Consider the following 25,584-nt stretch of genomic DNA (forward strand, 5'->3'; position numbering starts at 1 on the left):
ATATTGAACAAACATCACAAGATTTTGGATATACATCATAAGATTTTGTACATACATCACAAGATTATCGAATAAAGCAACATTTTAAATTACACCCCATACGCGTGTGGTCAGAGCACCCGGTGAGAACCCGTTGTGCAGTAGGCACTGGCACGAAACAGATCCCCCATTCTTGATGGCCCTGACTGCCGATTAAAGGACAAAATTGTAGCTCTCCATTGGCAGGAGGTGGCGACTCCACATAAGAGAAGATTTCTCGAAAGGGGCGTTAAACTACATACGATAAAAAAATCAATCGATCAACTGATCAATCAACATACATCTGATAAGATTATGATAATTTAATAACATAATCCTTTTCAATATCGTCATGATTTTTTCTTTTTTCTTTTATTCATTTCAAGAACGTGAAGTCTTCTGACAGATATTGCATGCTGTGTTTTTGGATCCATCTCTAAAAATTTTGAAGAAATGTCTTTCATCTCCTGCACATCATAAATCCATCCCGATATAGGACAAATTGGCCAAGCAGGGCTCTGTATTTTTACTTCTTTTCGTTCGAATGTCCTTCCATTGAGAAGATCAAATTCGACATGGCCACAAAATTCTACTGCGATATCCAGGAACGTATTCAAGTCATATTTTTCGGCTGCTATGATGTAATCCAGTAGTGACGTCACTGTCAGACTTGTTCCCGGTTTGCACATGCTTGCCATAAATTTCTCACAATCAGTTACAAGAGGAGACTGGAATTCGTGTGCCAAAGGTAGTATTCGCAGCACATTTTGTTCTGAAAAAAGAAATAAATCACCATGCCATCTTAAAAATATATATTTACATTCAGTGTAATTTTCTTGTGAAATCCATTGGAAAGCTGACGTTCAAATCTCTTTAACACACGCCTAACCTGGTCTCCTGTCTCAACCTTGCCTAGTGACGCGGAGTTTACATGTACAAAGCATAAGAGGGGCAGGGAACCAGACTAACACATGACAAACATTGTCACATCGCGTTAGAATACACAGTAGGAACTAGTGCTAATTGTAACGGGGACCGTTACAGATGTTCCCCAAACGCTCCCCAACTCCCTTTTGATGCCATATTCCCTGGAAGCTTCATTAAATAAGACAAACTCGATGCATTTGAGACTTAAAAACGTTTACCCAGAAGTGTACAAAGTTCATTCAAATTTTAGCATTGCACGCGTGCGCATGTGAATGCATGTGCATCTTGTCTACACAATCTATATATTTTAATATACTTAATATTAAAGTATTTAATCCAAAAGTATTAAAAAGATACGCTCATTCAAGTGTTTTTTTTGATTTTGCTCATTTCACGTGCACGCACGTGCATACATGAGCATGGTGGCCATACCTTCTTGTAGATGTCCGTTACATCTATCTACATGTATGTTCTAAATCCCACCCCGTTTGGTTGAAAACCAAGGGAGTAATAGCTGTTTAAAGTTTCAGCCAATCAGATTGCAGCGCACATATATGCACGTGTATACATGTGCATGGTGACCATATTTTCTTGTAGTAGTCCAGTATATCTATCTATGTTCCAAATCCCATCCTGTTTGGTTGAAAATCAAGGGAGTTCTAGCTATTTAAAGTTTAAGCCAATAAGATTGCAGCGCACGTGCATGCACGTGTTTTCATGATAATTGCTATATATCATGTTGTAGGATATCCTAATGCATGGCTATTTTCAAAATTTCAAAGGATTTCGTCAAAAAACAAGAAAGATATTGAGACTTTAGTTTCAGCCAATCAGAGCAAAGCGCACGTGCATGCGCGTGAGATCTTGCTATTTTGACCATGTCATATTGTCTATGCTACTAATATATCCTTATATTATAAGTTTCAAAGCATTTCATCAAAAATTTAAAAAGTTACGCCTATATCAATTAAATCGGTCATTACACATGTTGCACGTGCACGCTCTTGCAAGCACGTGCGCGCAAAATGACCTTCGTTCCGCAAATCTACATAACATGTCTACTGACCCTAAAAACATTTCACCTTAGTCGGATGTATAGTTTACGAGATCATTCCTGGACAAAAAAGTACCCAGGAAGAAGAAGAAGAAAAATAATAATAATAATAATAACTAGTGCTAATTGTAACGGGGACCGTTACAGATGTTCCCCAAACGCTCCCCAACTCCTTTTTGGTGCCATATTCCCTGTAAGCTTCATTAAATAAGACAAACTCTGTGCATTTTGACTTTAACAACGTTTCCTCAGAAGGATACCAATTATATTCAAATTTTAGCATTGCACCCGTGCGCATGTGAATGCACGTGCGTTATGATCATATCATCTTGTCTACACTATCTACATGTTTTAATATACAATATATTAAAGCATTCAGTCCAAAAGTATGAAAAATCACTCTTTCAAGTGTATTTTTAATTTCATTCTTTCCAAATGCACGCACGTGCGTGCACGTGCATGATGACCATACCTTCTTGTAGGAGTCTCTTATATCTATCTATTTTCTAAGTCCCATCCTGTTTGGTTGAAAAACAAGGGAGTTATAGCCATTTCAAGCTTAAGCCAATCAGACTGCAGCACACGTGCATGCGCGTGATTTCATGATTGTTTTTCTACATCATATTGTAGGATATCCTAATGCATGACAGTGTTTTAAATTTCAAAGCATTTCGTCAAAAAACAAAGTAGATATAGCCATTTAAAGTTTCAGCGAATCAGATTGCAGCACGCGGGCATGCGCATGCTTTCACGAAAATTCTTATATATCATGCTGTAGATCTTCATAATGTAGGTCTATGTTCATAATTTCAGAGGATTATGACAAGAAACAAGAAAGATATTGAGACTTTAGTTTCAGCCAATCAGAGCGAAGCGCACGTGCATACGCATGAGATCTTACTTTTTTGACCATGTCATTTTGTCTATGTTTCTAATATATAGTTATAAAATGAGTTTCAAAGCATTTCATCAATAATTTAAATAGTTACGTCTGTATCAATTATATTGGACATTTCTTGTGTTGCACGTGCGAGATCTTGCAAGCACATGTGCATGCACATGCTTACATGATCAATCTTATATTACAGGCTGTAGATCTCCCTAATGTATGACTATGTTCAAAATTTCAAATGATTTTATCAAAAAACAAAAAAGATATTGAGAATTTAGTTTCAGCCAATCAGAGCGAAGCACACGTGCATGCGCGTGCGATCTTGCTATTTTGACCATGTCATCTTGTCTATACTATTATTATATTCTTACATTATGAGTTTCAAAGCATTTTATCAAAAAATAGAAAAGTTACGGGTATATCTATTATACTGGTCATTTCACGTGTTGCACGTGCGCGCTCTTGCAAGCACGTGCGCGCAAAATGACCTTGATTCCGCAAATCTACATCACATGTCTACTGACCCTAAAAAGGTTTTACCTAAGTCGGATGTGTAGTTTACAAGATCACTCCCGGACAAAAAAGTACCCAGGAAGAAGAAGAAGAAGAAGAAGAAGAAAAATAATAATAATAAGAAACAGAGTAAAAACAATATGTTCCCCAACTTCGTTTGGGGAACATAACTAGTGCTAATTGTAACGGGGACCGTTACAGATGTTCCCCAAACGCTCCCCATGTCCCTTATCGTGCCTTATTCCTCTAAGACCTTTTATAAATATGCTAAGTATCCCAGGATTTCATTTAAGAATATAAAGGTTACAATGATATCAACTATCAACGATATATTGTTTAACGTTTTGCATGCGCGCACACGTACATGTACATGCATATGCAAGATGATTATGGCATGTTGATTAAGCGATTAACATATCTTTCTATCCCGCGAATCAAAGAAAAAAATACATATATAAATATACCATTTTTCAAGCATATGTCATATTTTTAATACATCGATTCACATTTTATTTCTCTACTTATTTTAACCTCGGGCTCAAAGTTGGTTTTATTCCGACGACAAGGCAGGGTTAAAGTCGACTAAGGGTATCACGCCAATACCTAACCAATCAAAATGAACTTATTCAATAGTAGTTCCATACATGGAAAAGGGATTTTCCTTTCTGTTCAGAATTTTTTTTAATATTTCCTCTCAGGCCATTTTGACAACTCTGATACCTGTGCCTGGTAAATTTTATATACTTTGTAAATAAATATATAAAGGTTTTTTGACCGGAACTATTCATTTTTTCCAATGCATAGGGGGCTACTCTCTGGGTTTTACAAGAGATGTTTAAAAAGACATTCGTGTCAGCTAATATGACCTATATTGTTTAACACCTTCTTATTAATATTTTTTTCATGAATGCAAATATCTGATTATTTCACGAAGGAGCGTACATGTATATTGATTTTTAATATACCGAAAATCGCTATTTCTGGGGATTGCGTAATTCTAAAAAAAAATTCAAATAAATTTCAAAGGTAAATTAAACAAAGGATGCTTGGTATTAAAATATTATTTCAAATCAGTAAAAAAGAATGCTATTAACGACATCTGAATAAATAGGCTATAAAAGGCTTATATGGCAACTTTGGTCATCTGCACTTTAATTTTAAACACGACAGGATTTGTAATTTTTTCTGTATAAATTAATAATTTCTATATACTTTGGAAACTCAAATGAAATATTTTAATACACTTTCCTCAAGTTCTTTTCTGCAGTTTTCCTGAAATTTTATGTGGGTCCGAGGTGTTATTTGAGTTTAACAGTGATTCTCTACGTTGCCATTAATTTGATTTGTTTGTGTGTGGGGGTGGGGGGTGGGGGTGGGGGTGGGGGTTATTTTTATTCTTAACCTATTTAACGTTGGAGTTGAATCTTGTATCTTATTCCAAGAACTTAAGATTGATTGTGACATTTGAATGAAAGGTCAAGGTCATTAAAAACCACCACCTCTTTAACTTCTAACCTGTCAACCGAAATAAACTCTGAAAGGTGTTTCTAGATACATGTACATGTACTTCATGTTTCTTTTTACCCTTGGGTCAAGGACAAAGGTTAAGGTCGATTTCAAGTTCATAGGTCAAGGTGATTTTGGTAAATAGCTAATATCAACATTTTATTCAGGTTACCAGTGACCTTGACCTAAGTTTCAAGGTCAAGGGTAAAAAGATCTGCATGCTTCAGTATGTTACATGTCTTGACATTTAGAAGTTCTTAATTCTGCATGAACATCAAACACTCAAGTATACTGTCTTTTAATACATTGTGTGCGGTCGCATGTGCATGCACGTCCATGCATTTACTTTTGATAGTAGTATAATGTAGGCAATCATTATATCTATTCATATTTGAAATTTCACCCTGTATTATTGAGAACCAAGAAAGTTGTAGGCATTTAAAGTTTTAGCCAATCAGATTGCAGCACACGTGCATGTGCGTGCGTTCATGATTATTCTTATATATCATGCTGTAGATCTTCATAATGTAGGACTATGTTCAAAATTTCAAAGGATTTTGTCAGAAAACAAAATAGATATTTAGACTTTTAGTTTCAGCCAATCGCAGCGAAGGGCACCTACATGCGCGTGAGATCTTGCTATTTTGACCATGTCATCATGTCTATACTACTATTATATCCTTATATTATGAGTTTCAAAGCATTTCATCCAATATTTAAAAAGTTACGGCTAAATCTATTATATTGGTCATTTCACGTGTTACACGTGCGCGCACATGCACGCACGTGCGCGCAAAATGACCTTCGTTCCGCACATCTACATAACATACCTAGTGACCCTAAAAAGGTTTCACCTAGATCGGATGAGTAGTTTACGAGAACACTCGCGGACAAAAAAGTACCGGAGAACAAAGAAAAAATTCAGAAAAAGTAAAAACAATATGTTCCCAAACTTCGTTTGGGGAACATAATAAGGCAGCAAAATTCAAATTCTCATTTCTCTACTAGGATTTTTACATCGGGCTCGGAGTTGATTTTATTCAGAAAGACAGGACTGGGTTCAAGGCGACTAGGGGTACCACACCGGTAATTGACCAATCAAAATGAACTTAGTCAATTGTAGTTCCATACATATAAAGCCGATTTTCCTTTCTTTTGAGAGTTTTTTTTTTTATTTCCTTCCAGGCCATTTTGACAACTCTGGTACCTGTGCCTAGGAAATTTTATCTACTCTGTAAATGAATAAAGTTTTTTGACAGGAACTATTTTTCCAGGGCATAGGGGGCTACTTCCCGGGGTGCTTTTGAGATGTTTATAAAGACATTGAAAACACGTGGATTTGAGGGTAGCCCTGTTTGCAGATGCAAAAAAAATCAGAAAATGTCGTGTACATACCATGGTTTTTTGGTGTCAGCTAATGTGACAGATATTGTTTAACACTCCCTCATTAATATTTTTTTCATGAATTCAAATACCTGATGTTTTACGGGGAAGAAACGTGTACTGCTTTTTAATATACCGAAACTCGCTATTTTTGGGGATTGTGTAATTCTAAAAAAAATTCAGATAAATTTCAAAGGTAAAATAAAAGAAGAATGCTTGGTATTAAAATATTAATTCATATCAGTAGAATTGAGTGCTATTAACGACATCTAGAGAAATAGGCTTTAAAAGGTTTATATCATATCTTTGTTCGTCTGCACTTAAATTTGAAACACGACAGAATTTGTAATTTTTGCCGTAAAAATTCATAATTTCTATACACTTTAGAGACTTACCGTAAAACTTTCAGGAAACTTTCTATGAAGTCTTTTCTGCACCTTAAGTGGAATTTTATGTCGATCCCATTTGTCGATTGTGTTTCAGAGAAATTTTCTACGTTGCTATTGATTTTTTGTTTTCAGGAGAAGGGGGGGGGGTGTTGACTTACTTATTCTAAGCATTTGTTAAAGTGAGTTTGTAAATACATCTACGCACTTGAGCTGGATTGTGACCTTTGGATCAAGAGGTCAAAGGTCAAAGGTCAAGGTCATCAAAGCATTTCATAAAGAAATATAAAACTAACGGCCATATCAAGTATACAAGTCATTTGAGCATTGCACGCGCGCGCAGGTGCAATGCATGAAAGCCATATCATCTTGACTTCACTTTTAATATGTTTCTATTCTTTGAGTTTCAAAACGTTTCATCAAAAATTTACGACTATATCATGTAAATCGATTATTTAACGCATTGCGCGCGCACACGTGCATGCATGTCCTTGCATTCAAGTTTGATAGTAGCATGATGTAGGAATCCGTCATATGTATTCATATTCTAAATTTCATTCTGTTTTGTTGAGAATCAAAAAAGTTATAGGCATTTAAAGTTTAAGCCAATCAGATCGCAGCATACGTGGATGCGCGTGGTTTCTTGAAAATTTTTATATATCATATTGTAGAACCTCCTAAAGTATGCCTATGTTTTAAATTTCATAGCATTTCGTCAAAAAACAGAAAAGATATTGAGATTTTTGTTTCAGCCAATCAGAGCGAAGCGCACGTGCATGCGCGTGAGTTCGTGCTTATTTGACAGTGTCGCCTTATCTACACTATTAATATATCCTTATATAATGAGTTTCAAATCATTTCATTAAAAAATGTAAAAGTTATAGCTATATTAAGTATATCAGTCATTTCACTCATATCACGCGCACGCACGTGCAGGCGTATGCGCGCAAAATGACCTTCATTCCGCACACCTACACTACACACCTATTAACCCTAAAAAGGTTTTAGCTCAGTTGGGTGAGCAGTTTCTGAGAACACTCGCGGACAAAAAAGTACCGGAGAACAAATAAGAAAAAAAATAATAATAATAATAATAATAAGAAACAGAGTAAAAACAATATGTTCCCAAACTTCGTTTGGGGAACATAACTAAGGCTAATTGTAACGGGGACCGTTACAGATGTTCCCCAAACGCTCCCCAACTCCCTTTTGGTGCCGTATTCCCTGTAAGCGCTATTAAGTAAGACACACTTTATGCAATTTAGACTTAAACAACGTTTTCCCAGAAGAATACAAAATGTATCTAAATTTTAGCATTGCACGCGTGCTCATCTGAATGCATGAGCGTAATGACCACATCATCTTGTCTACACTATATATATATATATATTTTAATATACTTAATAACAAATCAATTAATCCAGAAGTATTAGAAAATACACTCATTTAAGCGTATTTTAATATTACTCATTTCACATGCACGCACGTGCATGAGGACTATACCTTCTTGTAGGAGTCTATTATATCTGTCTATGTTCTAAATCCAATTCTGTTTGGTTGAAAAATAAGGGAGTTATAGCCATTTCAAGTTTAAGCCAATCAGATTGCAGCGCACGTGCATGCGCGTGTTTTCATGACAATTTTTATATATAATATTGTAGAACATCCTAAAGTATGTATATATTTTAGATTTCATAGCATTTCGTCAAAAAACAAAAAAGATATTGAGATTTTTGTTTCAGCCAATCAGAACGAAGCGCACGTGCACGTACGTGCATGATGACCATACCTTCTTGTAGGAGTCTATTATATCTGTCTATGTTCTAAATCCCATCCTGTTTGGTTGAAAAATAAGGGAGTTATAGCCATTTCAAGTTTAAGCCAATCAGATTGCAGCGCACGTGCATGCGCGTGTTTTCATGACAATTTTTATATATAATATTGTAGAACATCCTAAAGTATGCCTATATTTTAAATTTCATATTATTTCGTCAAAAAACAGAAAAGATATTGAGATTTTTGGTTCAGCCAATCAGAGCGAAGCGCACGTGCATGCGCGTGAGTTCGTGCTAATTTGACAGTGTCATATTATCTACACTATTAATATATCTTTATATAATGAGTTTCAAATCATTTAATTAAAATATGTAAAAGTTATAGCGATATTAAGTATATCGGTCATTTCACTCATTTCACGCGCACGCACGTGCATGCGTATGCGCGCAAAATGACCTTCGTTCCGCACACCTACACTACACACCTATTAACCCTAAAAAGGTTTTAGCTTAGTTGGGTGAACAGTTTCTGAGAACACTCGCGGACAAAAAAGTACCGGAGAACAAAGAAGAAAAAAAAGAATAATAATAATAATAATAACTAGTGCTAATTGTAACGGGGACCGTTACAGATGTTCCCCAAACGCTCCCCATCTCCATTTTGGTGCCATATTCCCTGCAAGCTTCATTAAATAAGACAAACTTTATGCATTTGAGACTTTAACAACGTTTACCCAGAAGGGTACCAAGTTCATTCAAATTTTAGCATTGCACGCGTGCGCATGTGAATGCATGTGCGTAATGACCATATCATCTTATCTACACAATCTATATACTTTAATATACTAAATATTAAAATATTTAATCCAAAAGTATTAAAAAATACGCTCATTCAAGTGTATTTTTTATTTTACTCATTCCACGTGCATGCACGTGCATACATGAGCATGGTGATATACCTACTTGTGGAAGTCCATTACATCTATCTATGTTCTAAATCCCACTCAGTTTGGTTGAAAAACAAGGGAGTTTTAGCTGATTAAAGTTTCAGCCAATCAGATTGCAGCGTACGTTCACGCACGTGTATGGATGTGCATGGTGATCATACCTTCTTGTAGAAGTCCATTATATCTATCTATGTTCCAAATCTCATCCTGTTTGGTTGAAAACTAAGGGAGTTATAGCTATTTAAAGTTTCAGCCAATCAGATTGCAGCGCACGTACACGCATGCGTATGAATATGCATGGTGACCATACCTTCTTGTAGAAGTCCATTATATCTATCTATGTTCCAAATCCCATTCTGTTTGGTTGAAAAACAAGGGAGTTATAGCTATTTAAATTTTAGCCAATCAGATTGCAGCGCACGTGCATGCGCGTGTTTACATGACAATTGTTATATGTCATGTTGTAGTACATCCTGAAGTATGCCTATGTTTTAAATTTCATAGCATTTTGTCAAAAAACAGAAAAGATATTGAGATTTTTGTTTCAGCCAATCAGAGTGAAGCGCACGTGCATGCGCGTGAGTTCATGCTAATTTGACAGTGTCACATTATCTACAGTATTAATATATCTTTATATAATGAGTTTCAAATCATTTCATCAAAAAATGTAAAAGTTATAGCTATATTAAGTATATCAGTCAATTCACTCATTTCACGCGCACGCACGTGCAGGCGTATGCGCGCAAAATGACCTTCGTTCCGCACACCTACACTACACACCTATTAACCCTAAAAAGGTTTTAGCTCAGTTGGGTGAACAGTTTCTGAGAACACTCGCGGACAAAAAAGTACCGGAGAACAAATAAGAAAAAAAAAAATAATAATAATAATAATAAGAAACAGAGTAAAAACAATATGTTCCCAAACTTCGTTTGGGGAACATAATAAGAAACCGAGTAAAAACAATATGTTCCCAAACTCCGTTTGGGGAACATAATAATAATAAGAAACAGAGTAAAAACAATATGTTCCCCAACTTTGTTTGGGGAACATAACTAATGGCATTTTCAAAATTCTAGGAACACCCAAATGTAGAATGCTTTATGGAGCATTACAAAACATGAAAAAATAAAACCCTGATGAATTAACGTAAAAATACAACAAATATGCGTTTGAAATTAATTTAACAAATATGCGTTTAAAATTAATTTTGGCTTTTAGGTCTATTAAGCAAACCATTTTAAAGGTCGCTAAAGTCACATTAAAGAATAGCAAAATGAACAAATATGAAGAGTTAAAATTAGAATTGTTAGAAATGTTAATACATGTATAAGCATTGAATTCATATTTTTGGATGTCGTCGGTCCTAACACCGGGTATTTAATTTGTTGGCACGGCTAGGAGTGTGATAGAACAGACGACATCCCCCCAAAAAATTCAGTGCTTATAAATCGATCAAATGAAACAATCACATTATAAGCTTCTAGTACGCTGATACTTGTTTTTACTCTTAACAAGCAATCAACTTTTCAATTGCATTTCTTTTGGGTCTTGGCGCGGGGGGGGGGGGGGGGAGAGGGAGGAGTGTTCCAAAAAGAAAAAAAGAACCTTATTCACTGTCCAAATTCGGGAATTTGCCAGTGCGAAGACTTACAGCAACCAAAAATGAGGGACCATATATGATTAACATTTTGAACTTTTCAATGGTCAACTTCCCTTACTTATGCAGTAATATTCCTCCATAACCTGCATACGTTATTTACATCTCTCAGTTTATTCGATACGCAAGGGCATGCTCTACAGCGAATAAAATTTATCATTAAGTCAAATGCTATTAAACTGACCCCTTTCATATTAATTGTTTAACCATTTTATAAACAACGATTTCCCCCCCATTATATCCTATCATGACAAGAAGCACACGGCGGGTGTTACCGGTCCGCAGGGGATGCTCACCTTTCCATGGAAACTGATACCACCCTTGAGTTTTTTAGGTCTGTGATTGTTCTGTTTCAGTGTTTTAGTGTTAAATGAACTTTTGAGCTTGAATACTAGTACTGTTCGTTATCTCCATATGTATGACATTTATGTAGTTTTATTAAAATGAATACATGATTATAATAAATTTGCCTGTGATTGCATGTCCCATGTTTGGATAAAAACATCGAAGAAACTCAATAAAATCCTAAGCCTTTTGTGTTTTAGTGTTATCTCCCTTTCAGTGCCTTCTTTAAAGCTTCCAGAAAACATGGCGCTAAACACCGGTGAATGCTGGGAAAGGACAGCTTTGTTGACATGAATTTTCTTATCTTCTACAAGCAAAGTTACATCTGTTTCTGGAAAACCATCATCGTCAGAGTAACACTCGCTTTTTGTCTCTGCCATTTCACTAAAAAGAATGGCCACTGAATTATTATTGCCTTGTTACTAGTGACTGATATTATTAATTTATGCTTAATTTCTTTTAAATGTTTTTCGAACAATGTGTGAATAGATATCACTGTTAATTACTTAAATAGAGAAAATACATGTAAATAACATGTTCAGTTAATTTATCCTGGCCTTTTAAAATGTTGAGAATACTTGAATTGATTACAAATTGAGTAATATTGTGTAAATATATATTTTTTTAGAATTTAGTTCTAAGGGCAGATCACTCTAACTGCAGAAAAATACCTTAGAATCAGAACTCTTTAGTGTGCAGTGTAGAGAGGTTTCTTAATTAAATATGCGTCCTGCACAGATGAATACCTAAAGTAGATGTATAAAATTATGTTTAATTACTGTGTTGTACTCATTTGTAACTCGTAATTTCTTAGCACTTTTATTTTATTAAACACAATTTTAAAAAGATACAAATCTGACAAAGCTCTCATTGAGGAATAATTTAAATAGATATGTAAATCACCACTACAAATACTAGAAAGTGCCACTGAGTCAGTTTTACATGTAACTATTAAGTTTTCTGCTAGTGTGCATTCCTTTATACTTGTTTAATTTTGGTATGTGTTACTAAGCTACGCTCTCTCGTGTCATTATGACCACGCCCACTGGTTCTCTGCATATAACCAACAGTATAATATTGGATAAATACAGCAGATTTTATATGTTTGTTGAAAATAAATATACTAAACAGAAGTGTTACTTGGTTTTGCTCAGTTTGTCTGTCTGTCTGTAAACGTTTCACATTTCAATTCAACCACTGAGCCAAGTTTTAACCAAAATTGTCACAAAAAATTCTAAATGAGATTCGTATGTTGTTAAAAAATGTAGTTTATAGACGAGAGTAGGTTGGGGTCACAAGAGAGAAAATCTGGTGAAGAACAACAAGGCCAAAGTTACTCAGGTGAGCTTTGTATAGAAATACTGGATAATATCGAATAGCTTGATTCTATAAGGGCAGTTTTCGTGATTAAATAGTTTTTGCATGCTAAAACAAGAGGCACTGTATTTTCAAAATGTCATTTCTAAAATCGACGTACTTTTTAAAATATATCTCAATAATCTGCTTCTCCTAAGACGAAGTTCATATTTTTAACGCTGTATTCACACATTTTTTTTTATAATCTTAACAGTCCAGTCCAATACGAAAAATCGTAATATTACTAAAATTCGTAATATAAGCAATTTCTAACTCTTCTAAGAGTTACTTCCCTTTTTTCTGATACATGTTTCATCAGAGATTATATGTCTCTGGTTTCATCATTATGATATCGTGGATATATATGGTTAGTGGATTTTCTTTGTTTTTGGTGCATTTGATCCAAGTGCAAGCAGATTCAGAGCCTAGTGAGAGTCTTACAAGTTATCTCTCGTAACATCTTGTTATTTGAGATGAGGGTCTGATTTTCAGGGTAGACTTCGGGAAAAATATAGGGAATTCGGGATTATAGACCATTGTGACAAGCTTGAGGATACATTGAAATTTTATGGAAAATTGTTCCCATCCTTGGGAAAATTCTTATATAAGAATAATAAAACAAAATGTTCACTCACCCATTACCATTGTTACTTTCTTCTTGCATTTCCATACTTTTCGATAGACGTCACTGACCAAAATGACCACGTGATACTAGAACCATAGGGGCATAATGTATTTCTGACGTCATACTTCCCTAAACACCATTCAGTTTCTTTCAATGCTAAATTTTGTCTTGCATTACGAAAACTCGTAATATATTCTCTCTCAACTTGCTATATTACGAGTTTCCGTAATTTAACTATATTACGAAAAATAGTAATATAAGAATAATATTACGATATTCTGTAATATTACGATTTCTTGTAATATTACTATATTTTTCGTATTGGACTGGACTGCTTAAGGAATAAATATTGTTAAAACCAAATCACTTACCGTAATTTTGTGCATATAGGTAAGGTATGTAATATTTGTTTGTGAATGTTTTTAAAAACCCACCTTATCTTGATCATAATTACATTTATCCGGACGCTTTGGTTCCCAGTCAATTTGTCCGGATATGTGAAGCATCCGGATATCTGAATCACCAGTTAAACAAGACAGAATAACATTTTAAATTTTCGTTCCGATGAAAAATCGTCCGGATACTGAAGCATCCGGATATCTGGCGTCCGGATATCTGAGGGTCCACTGTAAATGTATTGTATTTAACAAAAGACTCGATCCTCGCCAATGGATAAGAATCGCATAATGGTTTAAATTTAAGAATCTATACAGCATGTACAGTGCAAGACATGAGATGAACAATGAAAAAAAAAATACATCTTAGGATCAGTCATTATTTTTAATCAAATTAATTGTAAGATGTATGACGAGAAATGCATATAAGTTAGTTTTTCAGCAAAATCATGTATACTATTTCATAGAGCTCTGGGCCGAGTTTCACAAAACTATCGTAAGATTTGTCCTAAGATAGATCTTACGATAATCTTAAGATCTGACTTATGACAATCATAAGATTTGTCACTGCTGTTTCACAAAACTAACTTAAGTTTAAGAAATCTTAAGACAAGTCTTAAGACGAATTCCATTCTTCAATGTCACAGGGATTTTTAAAAATAATATGCTTTCTTCACTTTTCTTTGAAATATTGAAATAATATGTGTCTCACATAGTTTTTTTGCAGATATACCTTTGGGAAAAAACAACATTTTATTGCATGGACTTTAATGTACTTTGTGTGTGTTTTGGGAAGGGGGTCATTAAAATTAAATTTGAATTAATTTCATCACCAAAAAAAAACAAAAAACATTTGCTTAAATGTCTTTTTGCTCAGGAAATAGTTTCTGTCAAAATGCATGTGATTACTTTTAAATAAAACTACTAGTACATCTGAAGCTCTGCAAATAAACGATTTTAACAATGACTCCTTTTGAAACACCAAATCCCGTTCATAAAGTTAATTCAATGCAGGTGTCTTTGAAACGCTTCAACTAATCTGCAACAAAATATCAATGCTAACAGATGAAGAGAAAAGAAAGAAAACATTTCAATCAAAATTTCATGGTTTCAATACTCAATACTATATAATTTTTAAAAAATCCATTAAAAAGCATGTAAATACAGCATCAAATATATCAGCATATTCAATTGTCATACACATTCCGATTAGCGATAATGACAACAAAGATATTGTCAATGATCATTTTCATATAAGTATCAACTTCAGTACATAATTGTTAGATTTTTTTTTCAATTTTTGAGAAAGTTTAAGAATGGGGTATTGTACTTCAGAAGTCAGTTTTAATTTCACTTCTGAAGTACAATACCCAGCATAATGATACCTCAGAAATTAAACTATTTGATTGTTATCTAATTTTGTATGACTGAATAAAATGTTTACTTTGAAATTAATCACTACAATTAGAAACAAATATAAAAACCATTTATATATTGTCTGCCCAATGTTACAAAAAGTTTTAAAGTAAAATTCGTGGACTTATCAAATAAAAAAAATGCACATGGTCCTAAGTAGCCTTTTGTTATTTCATTTGGGCGGGTGCACTTTCAGTTCGGAGGAGCAAACCCAAAGAAAAAATTTTGATATGAATTAAGTGGAAAAACATAAAGTAGGTTCAGTTAAATTTTTCTATCATATATTTTTTTGCAAATTATTGGGGGGGGGGGGGGGGTATTGTTCTGACTGGCCAGATATAGCCCAAAGGATTGTTCTATCTCTAAAAACCGTCTTCTTTAAATATCCTTTGGTTTTTAGCCAAAATACATACTGTCGCAAGTTTCGCTTTAGACTTAAGACAAGTATATAGCTGTCTTAAGATTATGATAAATCTTAAGATTATCATAAGATATGGCAGTTTTGTGAAACGGCTATGGTGCAATCTTACGATAATTTTCGGTCTTAAGACAGATCTTACTCATAAGATAGTTTTGTGAAACGGGCCCCTGGATTGTGAAAGTAAACTACTCATTACTGCAGAGGAAAATTTCAATTTTTATTTATTCATCTCGATAGGTAAAAAGATATCAATGTATATCTATTTTGTAGGAATTAAGTTTGAAGAGTATAAGTTCACACCATTATTTTTTCAAAGCCTGAATTTCAGGCATCAGAATAATACAATATGAGGGGACTCAAAATGCATAGAATATAGTTTTTGGAAAGATTCTAATCTTATGATGAATATTTAAAAAATAATCTGCCCAAGTGCATAGCTAATGTATTCGTCACCAGGAAAAAAAATCTTTATACTATCTATTTTATGTGCAAGACGAATTATTAGTAATGAACAATGTTGAGATGCATGCGATAATTGTCATACATGTATTTTTTCTCTCGTCCAGGCTACTGAGGTTACCAGAAGGCCCATCGAACTCTTTTTACCAATTACACTGAGGTATGACTGTATGACTAGTCATAAGCATTTGATATTTGTTTCAAATGCCTCTCTCTCTCAAATATATTGATAAAACGTGTTAGTGTTTTTAATATAAAAAAAAATTAAGGAATTTTTACATGTTATTTAGTAAATGTTATTGAAATAAACCCCACAAGATTGATCCACATTTGAATAAACAGACAAAGAAAAAAAATTGAAAAAAAATTAACATTACATTTCTAATCATGAACTTACATCTGCGTAGCTTTAAAAATGCTATGCGAGTTGTTATTTACTAAAAGGCACAGAGATTCCCTATATTCGCCACCGAAACAGTTATAACAGTATAAACCCTAAATCTACACTAGACCTAATTACAAGAAAACATCAAAACTGCTTCATATTATCTACCTAAAGATGTTAAACACGTTTAGATAAGTTTACTGAAAATTAATGTTTATACACGATACAGTATAAATATTTTAGTTAATCCTTTTGTATTATTATTTTTACTATATGCATTGGATTAGCCTATGATAATTTTATATAGTAATGTTCTTCATTTCCTTCTTTATTTTTTTTATCTTTCTTTTATCCATCTTAAAAACCTTAAGTCTTCTGTCTGATTATGCATGCCGCGTCTTCAAATCTACTTTAATTAAAAAAAAATTGTAGAAATTCTCTGCACTTCATAAATCCAGGTTCCATAAGTCTAAAAGGTTTCGCCTTTTTTTTAATTGTTATCCCGTTGGAAGTTGAAAATCAACCCGAGAAAATATCATGGACAGTTTATATATCAAGGAATGTCTGAAGTTTGTATTTTTCAATTTGTAGAATGTAATCCAGTAGTGAAATCACTTTCAGACCTGTTCCTGGTTTCCACATGCTTATTATAGTTCGCAGTTGAGTATAAAGTTTTACGTTACGTCACGCTCTAGTTGACAGCTGCACTCAAGGTAAACTGTACACGCCTCCTAACCGCAAGATTTACGACTGGAACTTTCTTCTTATTCCTGACTGGTTCCTCCATGTCAATGTTGAAAATATGAGTCGACAAATCACGTGAATTGTTTACGCTGGATGCACCTGACGAAAAAGATCTTGACGTAACGCAAAACTTTACACTCAACTGCAAACTATATGATCACGAACTCCTCACAATCATCAACAAGAGGCAACAAGTATTTGTGTACCAGTGGTAATACTCCTTATATTGAGCTCTGGTGAAAATTAATCTCATCAATATATCGTATTTTATAAGGGGAAATTTTAGCAAGACGCAAATTTAGCGATATGTCCTTAAAAATGGGTATTTTATTTTTAGCGATAATTTAAGCGATTTCAATTTGATCACTATAGAAGATATAATTACAAATAAAACACAATTGATTTTAAGGATATTCAATTTTAGCGATCTCAGCACCCTTGCTAATAATGCGAAAATTAAATCCAACAACTGACCATGTAATAACGTTTTTGTTTTGCCGTTTATTTATGAGACCACGTTTGGTGCTGACTCTTTAAAACAATGACATTCATGTAGGTATAAAATATTATCCATGGAAGGAAGTTGGATTAGCTTATTTGATAAAATTTCCTTTATTTGAAGGAAAGTCCGTCTAGAACTTTCTTTGGAATTTTATTTTTCTAAAATAATTCCATAAATTCCTAATTTACAGGTATTTTGAAAAGTTCAAATCCGCGAAATACATCAATTAAAAATTCCTTTTAAAAGCCGTAGGATTTTCTTTTAGTTTTTTCTATTTATCACTTCCGCCGTAATATGGCTGAAATATTGCCGATTCGGCGTTAAACAGTAATCAATCAATCAAAGAACACAAATATTATGTTGTAAACTTTATGGAGATTTTTTTTTACATTCTACAATTTTTGATCATCGACACTTTGATGTTGTTATTAAAGCACTTTCAAACAAACCTATGTACCCTACTGGACATCGTATTTATTATTGCCTGACGTCACGGCGTCAGGCTGTATAAGGATTGATAATTGCTTGATCCGAAACTAATAGATCATACCCAGAGAGCTAGATTTTGTGCAAGCTGATTTACATTGGAAATCTTTTACCTGCATTTTAAAAGAAACTTTTTTTCAGGGAAACAATGATTTTACTGATGCAAAATAATGCAGTATTTACTTTGTTTACTCTGTTTGCATGAAACAGATTATTCCATGTGATTTACCGTTTCAACGTGTCCGTGTATCTTTTTTTCTGCATTTCTATACTACTGGATCAGTCCATTTATATTCTACAAAAGGGGTGAATCGCTCTTTTCGCGCCAAATGTCACGAGTAAGCGATCTTCGCGCCTTTTCTTGGATTGTTCTATTGTATGAATGGCGGTGCTAACTTCCATGGAATTAAATACAGTTTGTTATTGTAACCTCCATCTTCTTATGATTCAGAAATACTATCTACAAATAATATCTTATTCCTTAAAACAACATATGAATCGTATGTATCAGAATATGGACATGTAAAACAAAAGAAATGATTTCTCTAATTTGTTTCCCCTCTGTTGGTTTATTCCATATTTTAATGGACTAGTCCAATCACCACAAAAGATCGACGCAGTTCAACCAGGTTCCAGACGATTTGACGAAAGAAATGACCTGTGCGAAATCTTGGATTTCTTTTCCACAAAGGCCTAAATGTTGGTTTTACTTATTTCGTTCTCAAAAAAAAAAAAATTTAGTACCCGCGTTTCAGAAAAAAAGACAAACTACTACTGTTTACTTCATTGGAGAAAATGCTTTCCTACAACATATGTATTTAGTTATATCCATTCTCTAAAATGTTCACAATGAATGATTTGACAACAGATTTCAGAATAGGTATAGCTTTAAATTTAGATCCAGGGGAAGATCAATCTACTTGCAGAAAAGTCAATCGCATTATCTCGGGTCTTTTCGTCAGAGGTCGAAAAACAAACTCGAATGTATCGACATCATCGGATGTTAAAAAATTATACATTTCCTGTTCATAGTAAAAACGGAGTTAGAAGTCCCTTCTATAGTATATTTTAGATAATATCATTACATTGAATAAAGTTAACTCCATATTCCACAGAAAATAGGTCTATATACATCATCCATGCTTTTATTTCAAAGTTTGTGAAAAGGGGGGGGTTGTCTTGGCGTATAAATTAACAATACATTTGTGGTCTCCTTCCCTAGATAAGGCCCGAGGAGTGGGACCGAGGAGTTACGATTGGCAGAAAACCCACATACATTAACCATTCTGTTAACAACTCTTCAGAATGCAGCAAAGGCATCGTTCTTTTACAAGTTAAATAATTAAATATTTTTACAAGGTTCTCAAATAAAAAGACATATTTCAAACACAAAAAATGTATTGTTCAAAAGGTTTATCACTTCTCTTACAGATATTGATTGATTACGTCAGGCAAGCTTTTTGAAAAGCTGTTACTTGTGATCATAAACTGAACACCGACTAAAACGCTATATTCTGGAAATATACTTTTAGTAGCACTTTCATAGCTACAAAAAATCCCGAAAAAAAATTAAATGTAAACGAAAAGAATATTTTATAGAGTCAAATCAGACTATATATTCTTGGCTTTACCCTATTGATTCGATTTGATGAAAGTATGAATGACACAGTGTATGACACTTGATTTGGAAATGAAAACAATTTCATAATCTTCAGTATCTTTTTAAGCTATTTTACTTAAAGAAATGTACACTGTTAGGTATTCATACATTTGAGTCGGCTATGATAATTTCAAAACACAATCTCTTTCTTTGCTTGTATCCTCTTTGTTTTGAACCCTTCTTTTATACATTTCAAGAACTTGAAGCCTTTTCACTGAAATAGCAAGCTGTGTTTTAAGACTGATTTTTAAAAATTTTGAAGAAATGTTTTCGGTCTCATGCCTATTATAAATATATCGACCGGTCGAATGGCAATACTTTCTTTCAAATTTCCGTTAAGATGATCGAAATCAACGTGGGAACAAAATTCCACTGCAGTATCCAGGAAGGTTTCTAACTTATATTTTTCGGCTGCTATGATGTAATCCAGTAGTGACGTCACTGTCAAACCTTTACCTTGTTCACACATGCTTATCATAAATTCCTCGCAATCAGGAACAAGAGGGGACTGGTATTCATGTGCCAGTGGTAAAACTTGTAGTACATTGAGCTCTGAAAAAAATACTTCATATTTTTATAAATCTTGTATCTTAATTTTATTGATCAGATTATACGGTTGCAGCAGTGTGGTGTTAGTTGTAATTTTAGTTCAACATTTGATCACTTGATAATTTTTTTGCATTTAATTTTTCATCGTACTCGATTTCTTGTTTCAGCGATTAAAATGTTGAAAGTGCGACCATTTGGGCGAGCGCAGATACTTATCCATTTTTTATTAAGATCGGGCTCGTTAAACTGCAAGTGACATTCGGCGCGTCTAAGAGTCTGACGTCACATGCTTTACCAAACCGAAGCCTGACGCCAGGGCTGAATTTAATAAAGAAGCGTTTAATTGACTACTTTGCTACAATGATTTCATTAAATCAAGGCAAGTTTATTATTCCTTTAACTTTTATTTTTATTCTGACTAGAACGTTGCTTAGTTTTTGTATACGAAGCCATGCATTGTAAATCCAAATTACTGAGGAAAAAAAATGGAATGAATACAGGTGTCTCATTATATCGCGGTACTTAAATCTTTTGCATAAAAAAGTGTAATTTGATTTTTTAAATTTAACTTTCATCAAATGATATTAATAAAGCAAACTATGGCCTAACTTTTTAGTATCAAGTTATTTCCCAAGCTTGCATCATCTAAGTTGTACTCTATTTTTAAAACAGGAAGTCTCATTTACCTCCTAAATTGGAGAGTCTCATAGTATCGCGGTATGGGAAAACATGGAAACTTGAGGTTGACATGGACTTCAATTCTTATTTTCTATTTTCCCATGTAATTTTACATAAGAAAATAAACAATTATACAAACTAAAGACTTTCAAAACATGAACTTTATATGGATTTTACTAGATTATAAACTCAGTGGGCTAAAAATAATAAAAGCGGAGACCGATTTCTGTAAAATTAAGTTTTATTTGAATATTTTTTTTCCAACGCATTTTCCATACTTTTTAATCATCACAAAAATTTACATTCAGATGACAGACTGATATTTTTTTTCAACAAAAAGCATATGAGCTATGTATCTGAGTTTTTGGAATATACCGCGATACAATGAAACCCGCGATATAATGAGAATCGAGTAAATATGCAGAAGTCTGAATTTTCTCTTCACCCAGGCGTTATTGTGACAGCTTACAGTGGCGAGCGTCGCTTCGCACTTTTGCATGGCATGCATCGAATCCATACTTTGATGTTTCGGGGGCCGTTTTTGCTCTGCTCTGATTTGTATTGTTTGAATGGACTTTTGAGTTTAATATTGCTCATTATCTCTATATTTTATTGAGTTTATAAAAACGTGAAGAGGCAATTAGTATTGTGTGAAATGAGTTCACTTTGAGGATGTTTGTTTAAAAGATGGGACAATTAAAAAATTGTAGTTTTTATTGGTTGAAAAGTACCGACTAGATTAAAGAATGTAAAAAAAAATGTCTGCTGTGGGTTAGCAAGACATTTGATAAATACTTGATGACTATTGCAATATTGTGCTGTTAATTTCTAGCAACCGGGACTGTGATATGGACCAGGTACATTAAATCACTATAATACATATTAAACATTTTACTTGATATCAATTGAGAAATGTTATAATAATCGATGTTGCATATATCTGAGAACTACTTTTCACTTACTGAATATATCAGCGCACAAGAGGTGCTCGAGTGAATTCGGGATACTATTGAGCTATTTTGCATAGGGTCGTCGGAGGCGATTTGTTGAATTAAAGTTTAAGACATCGACAATAGGAAAGATGACAATTTAGAATATGTATTTTCAAATGAAACAACTGTAATTTTAACCTGTGTAGGTTTTATCAATAATTTTGAGAAACTTTGTTTTATTCTGTGTCGTATTCTTTATTTCCTCTCGCATCCTTACAAAGAGTTTTTTTAAAAATAAAACTCTCTTGAAGGTAAGGTAAATGAAAGTTAATTTATGAAATAGATATACATGTACCTGTTATTGCATGTTTCATGTTCGGATAAAAGCATCTAAGAAACTCCACAAAATCCACAGCTTTTTTGTTTTCCAATTTTATCTCCTTTGCATTCCTCTCTTTATAGTTCCCAGAAAACATGGCGTTAAACACTGGTGAATGCTGGGAAAGAACAGCTTTGTTGACGTGAATTTTCTTATGTTCTACAACTAGAGCTACATTTGTTTTTGGAAACCCAATATCGTCAAAGTAGTCCACACTTTCTGGCGCTATGACATCGAAAAGTAGAAATAAAATTTTGATCATGAGTTGACTAATAATCTCTTTTCAACTCTGAAAAACTTACTGAACTGTTATGCAATATACACTTAATGTTCACTTCATAGAAATATGAAATTACTATTTCCCCGCAAGCATTTTATAGCGCAGTACAAATTTCACTTAAGTTTAGCGTAAATAATACTTTGACGTAATATTTAAATAAGAAAATAACTTTTCTTATTTTATGAGATTTTAACAAGTATAAAATAGAAGGAAATTGACATTAAATTGAAGATTAAATGTACTTTTTGAAGTGCGTGAAAAATGCTTGATTGCGGGGAAATGGTATATGCGTGATCATGCGTTAGAAATAGGAAGTGTATGTATGCGTTAAAATGCATGACTGCGGGGAAAGGGGTTTAAGAATTATACATTAATAAATTTTCTTATCCCATACATTCGAAGAAAAAACTGGATGCGGCCTTCAGCTCGACATTAAGATATATTGACGATGTATTATCATTTAACAATAGTAACTTCCATCCATATGTGGATTCGACATATAAATCCTTTTCCTATGACATATTTTATCTAGGAATTATTCCCCCTAGCTGCCGTATTGTAGGGCAACATTTCCAGACTTATTCGTTGAGCACAAACGATTATGTCCATATTTCATGTGTGATGCAGCGTATGCATGAAAATTTGAGATACTCTAATCTGACAATCTTTGGTCTTGGGCTACAACCTTTTTAGCTTACCTGAGCTGAAAGCTCAAGTCAGTTTTTCTGATCACCGCTTGTCCGTCGTCTGTCCGTCCATCCGTCCGCCTGTAAACTTTAACATTTTCGACTTCTTCCAAAAAACCACGGGCCAATTTTAACTAAAATTGGTACAAAGCATCCTTGGGTGAAGGGAAGTTTAAATTCTTAAAACAAAGATTCAAATCCCCTTCCAAGGAATATAATCAAGAAAAGTCAAAAATAGGCCGGGGTCATTAAAAAACCACTGGGCCAGAATGTGGTAGTTTCTAAGCTATATTTCGTAAAATTTACAAAAGTTCTTCTGAAAAATTTCAACTGAAAAATATGAAACCCTTGTTTAAACTGTGATGAATTAATCACAAACAGTTTTTGCTGGACGTACCACAATTCTTCTCAAATGTGTTCTCTTCCCCATGAGTATGATCCATTTGTGCAACCGAAGGCGGTTTCATCGGTGGTACACTTTCGGCCTGCACAGAGGCTTTGGTCAAGGTCTGTCTACTGTTAGTGTCCTGATGTTTTCCCCTCGGCATGACGTTTTCAGGAGATTGATATAGAAAGCTGTTTTCCAAATCAGGATAAAAAAAACTATATGCAACTATTGCAATTAAAAAATAATGTACGTATATGATATTTTTTCTATTCAATTTTAAAATGCACGTATTATAGAATGCAAATCGATTTTTGTTTGAATACCTAGGAAGACGCAGTAAGCATGTGGGTTCTTAAGTTAAGCTGTCTTATCTCAACAAGAGTTATTGAGCCAGTTTTAATTTTTTTATTTCATTTTTGTTTTCTTTGTTTGTTTTGCATGCGGTAAATAATAGAAAAAACTGGAAACAAATTGTCGGCTTTTCAAAGATACGTAAATACATACCTCAAACAAATTCTTTTATATCATAGTTAGATTGTATTTTTTTTTATTTTTTCTTTCAGTTAAAATTTTATTTAGAAATTTTAGTTGATTAAAATTAAAAATACTCTGTTTAAAAGATTCCCAGAATCTTTGCTATAACCTCATAAATTAAAAAAAAAACAAACAAAAAGAAAACAATAAAAATATTGAACGGCAGAGTTGTATTTTCAGATTTTTAAAAAACAAAATTTAATTAATGTGGCTTGGCCAACATTGAGTTTTTGACTTAACAAATATTACTTTTTAATTGAGATATACATGTTTTTTTTTTTAAAAGACATCTGATATTTTAATAGAAAAGGCTTTTATTGATACTTAAATTGTAATTCAAACCTGCTATTGCACACTGTCATTGTTATCTTACAAAAGCCTGAAAAGTATATAGTTCACATAGTCTAACCATCCGTTCTCTATTCAAATTTAGTTCAGACAAAATTTCCCCATGTAAAATCGATGCTTGACAACAGAGTTAAATGCTTTCATTACAAAAAAAAAAAACAGTCTAAAGAGTATACGTAGATTAAATAAATACCTGCCAAGTTTTATGATAACTCTTGCATTTTCAATGAATGTTTTGTCCTTAGCAAGTTTCTAGATGTGCATGCTCTTAAAAGATTATTAAAGTGAGATGAGTTATAATTTCATTTTTAATTTGACATTTTATTTATTTTGAGATTTGTGTATTACCACAAGAAAAAAGTTAATTTAAATAAAATTTACGAATGATTTCATAAAATTTCAATTAATTCTTTTTTGGATGATTTTTAAGGTCAATTTTATATACTGTTCAAACATTTACTTGATGAATAACCAAATCAGTGAAGTTGATTTATTTCATACTAGTAAATATTTTTAACCAATTAAAAGATATGAAGGGCAATTATTTCTACTTACGCTATGACTGCCTTCCTCGATTTTTGTGTTTTTGAAATAAGCGATCATTCACACATAACCGAATTATATTGAAGTTTACCATATTCATGTTTTAAAACTTTGATAATCGATTACTGTTTCCTTTAGGACGGACGCTCTTTGTAATTTTGAATGGCTCAATGTAAAGTAAAAATAAACATCGAAACTTTTGTTTTCTTTCAATGCACCATATTTTCAATATTTTAAAAGCCAGTAAACCTTTAAAATATTAAAATCTATAAATCTATTTCAACTCAACTAACAAAGTAAGTAATGCTATGCGCTGAAAAGAAATTTAGAAAACTATATATAAATAACTCATTGAAATCAAAACGTGTGACATCACATCAAACTTGTTCTGTGATTATCACAGATTTATTTA

General features: G+C 33.3%; 1 pseudogene; it reads right to left on the bottom strand.

Annotated features, from left to right (window-relative positions):
* Positions 1-19,974: 19,974 nt before the first annotated feature.
* On the bottom strand, positions 19,975-23,802 carry LOC134264696 (BTB and MATH domain-containing protein 15-like; annotated as a pseudogene).
* Positions 23,803-25,584: the final 1,782 nt, after the last annotated feature.

This window comes from Saccostrea cucullata, unplaced genomic scaffold (assembly GCF_032062105.1).
Source record: "Saccostrea cucullata isolate Sc308-1 unplaced genomic scaffold, CSIRO_AGI_Scuc_v1 ctg2492, whole genome shotgun sequence".
Lineage (NCBI taxonomy): Eukaryota > Metazoa > Mollusca > Bivalvia > Ostreida > Ostreidae > Saccostrea > Saccostrea cuccullata.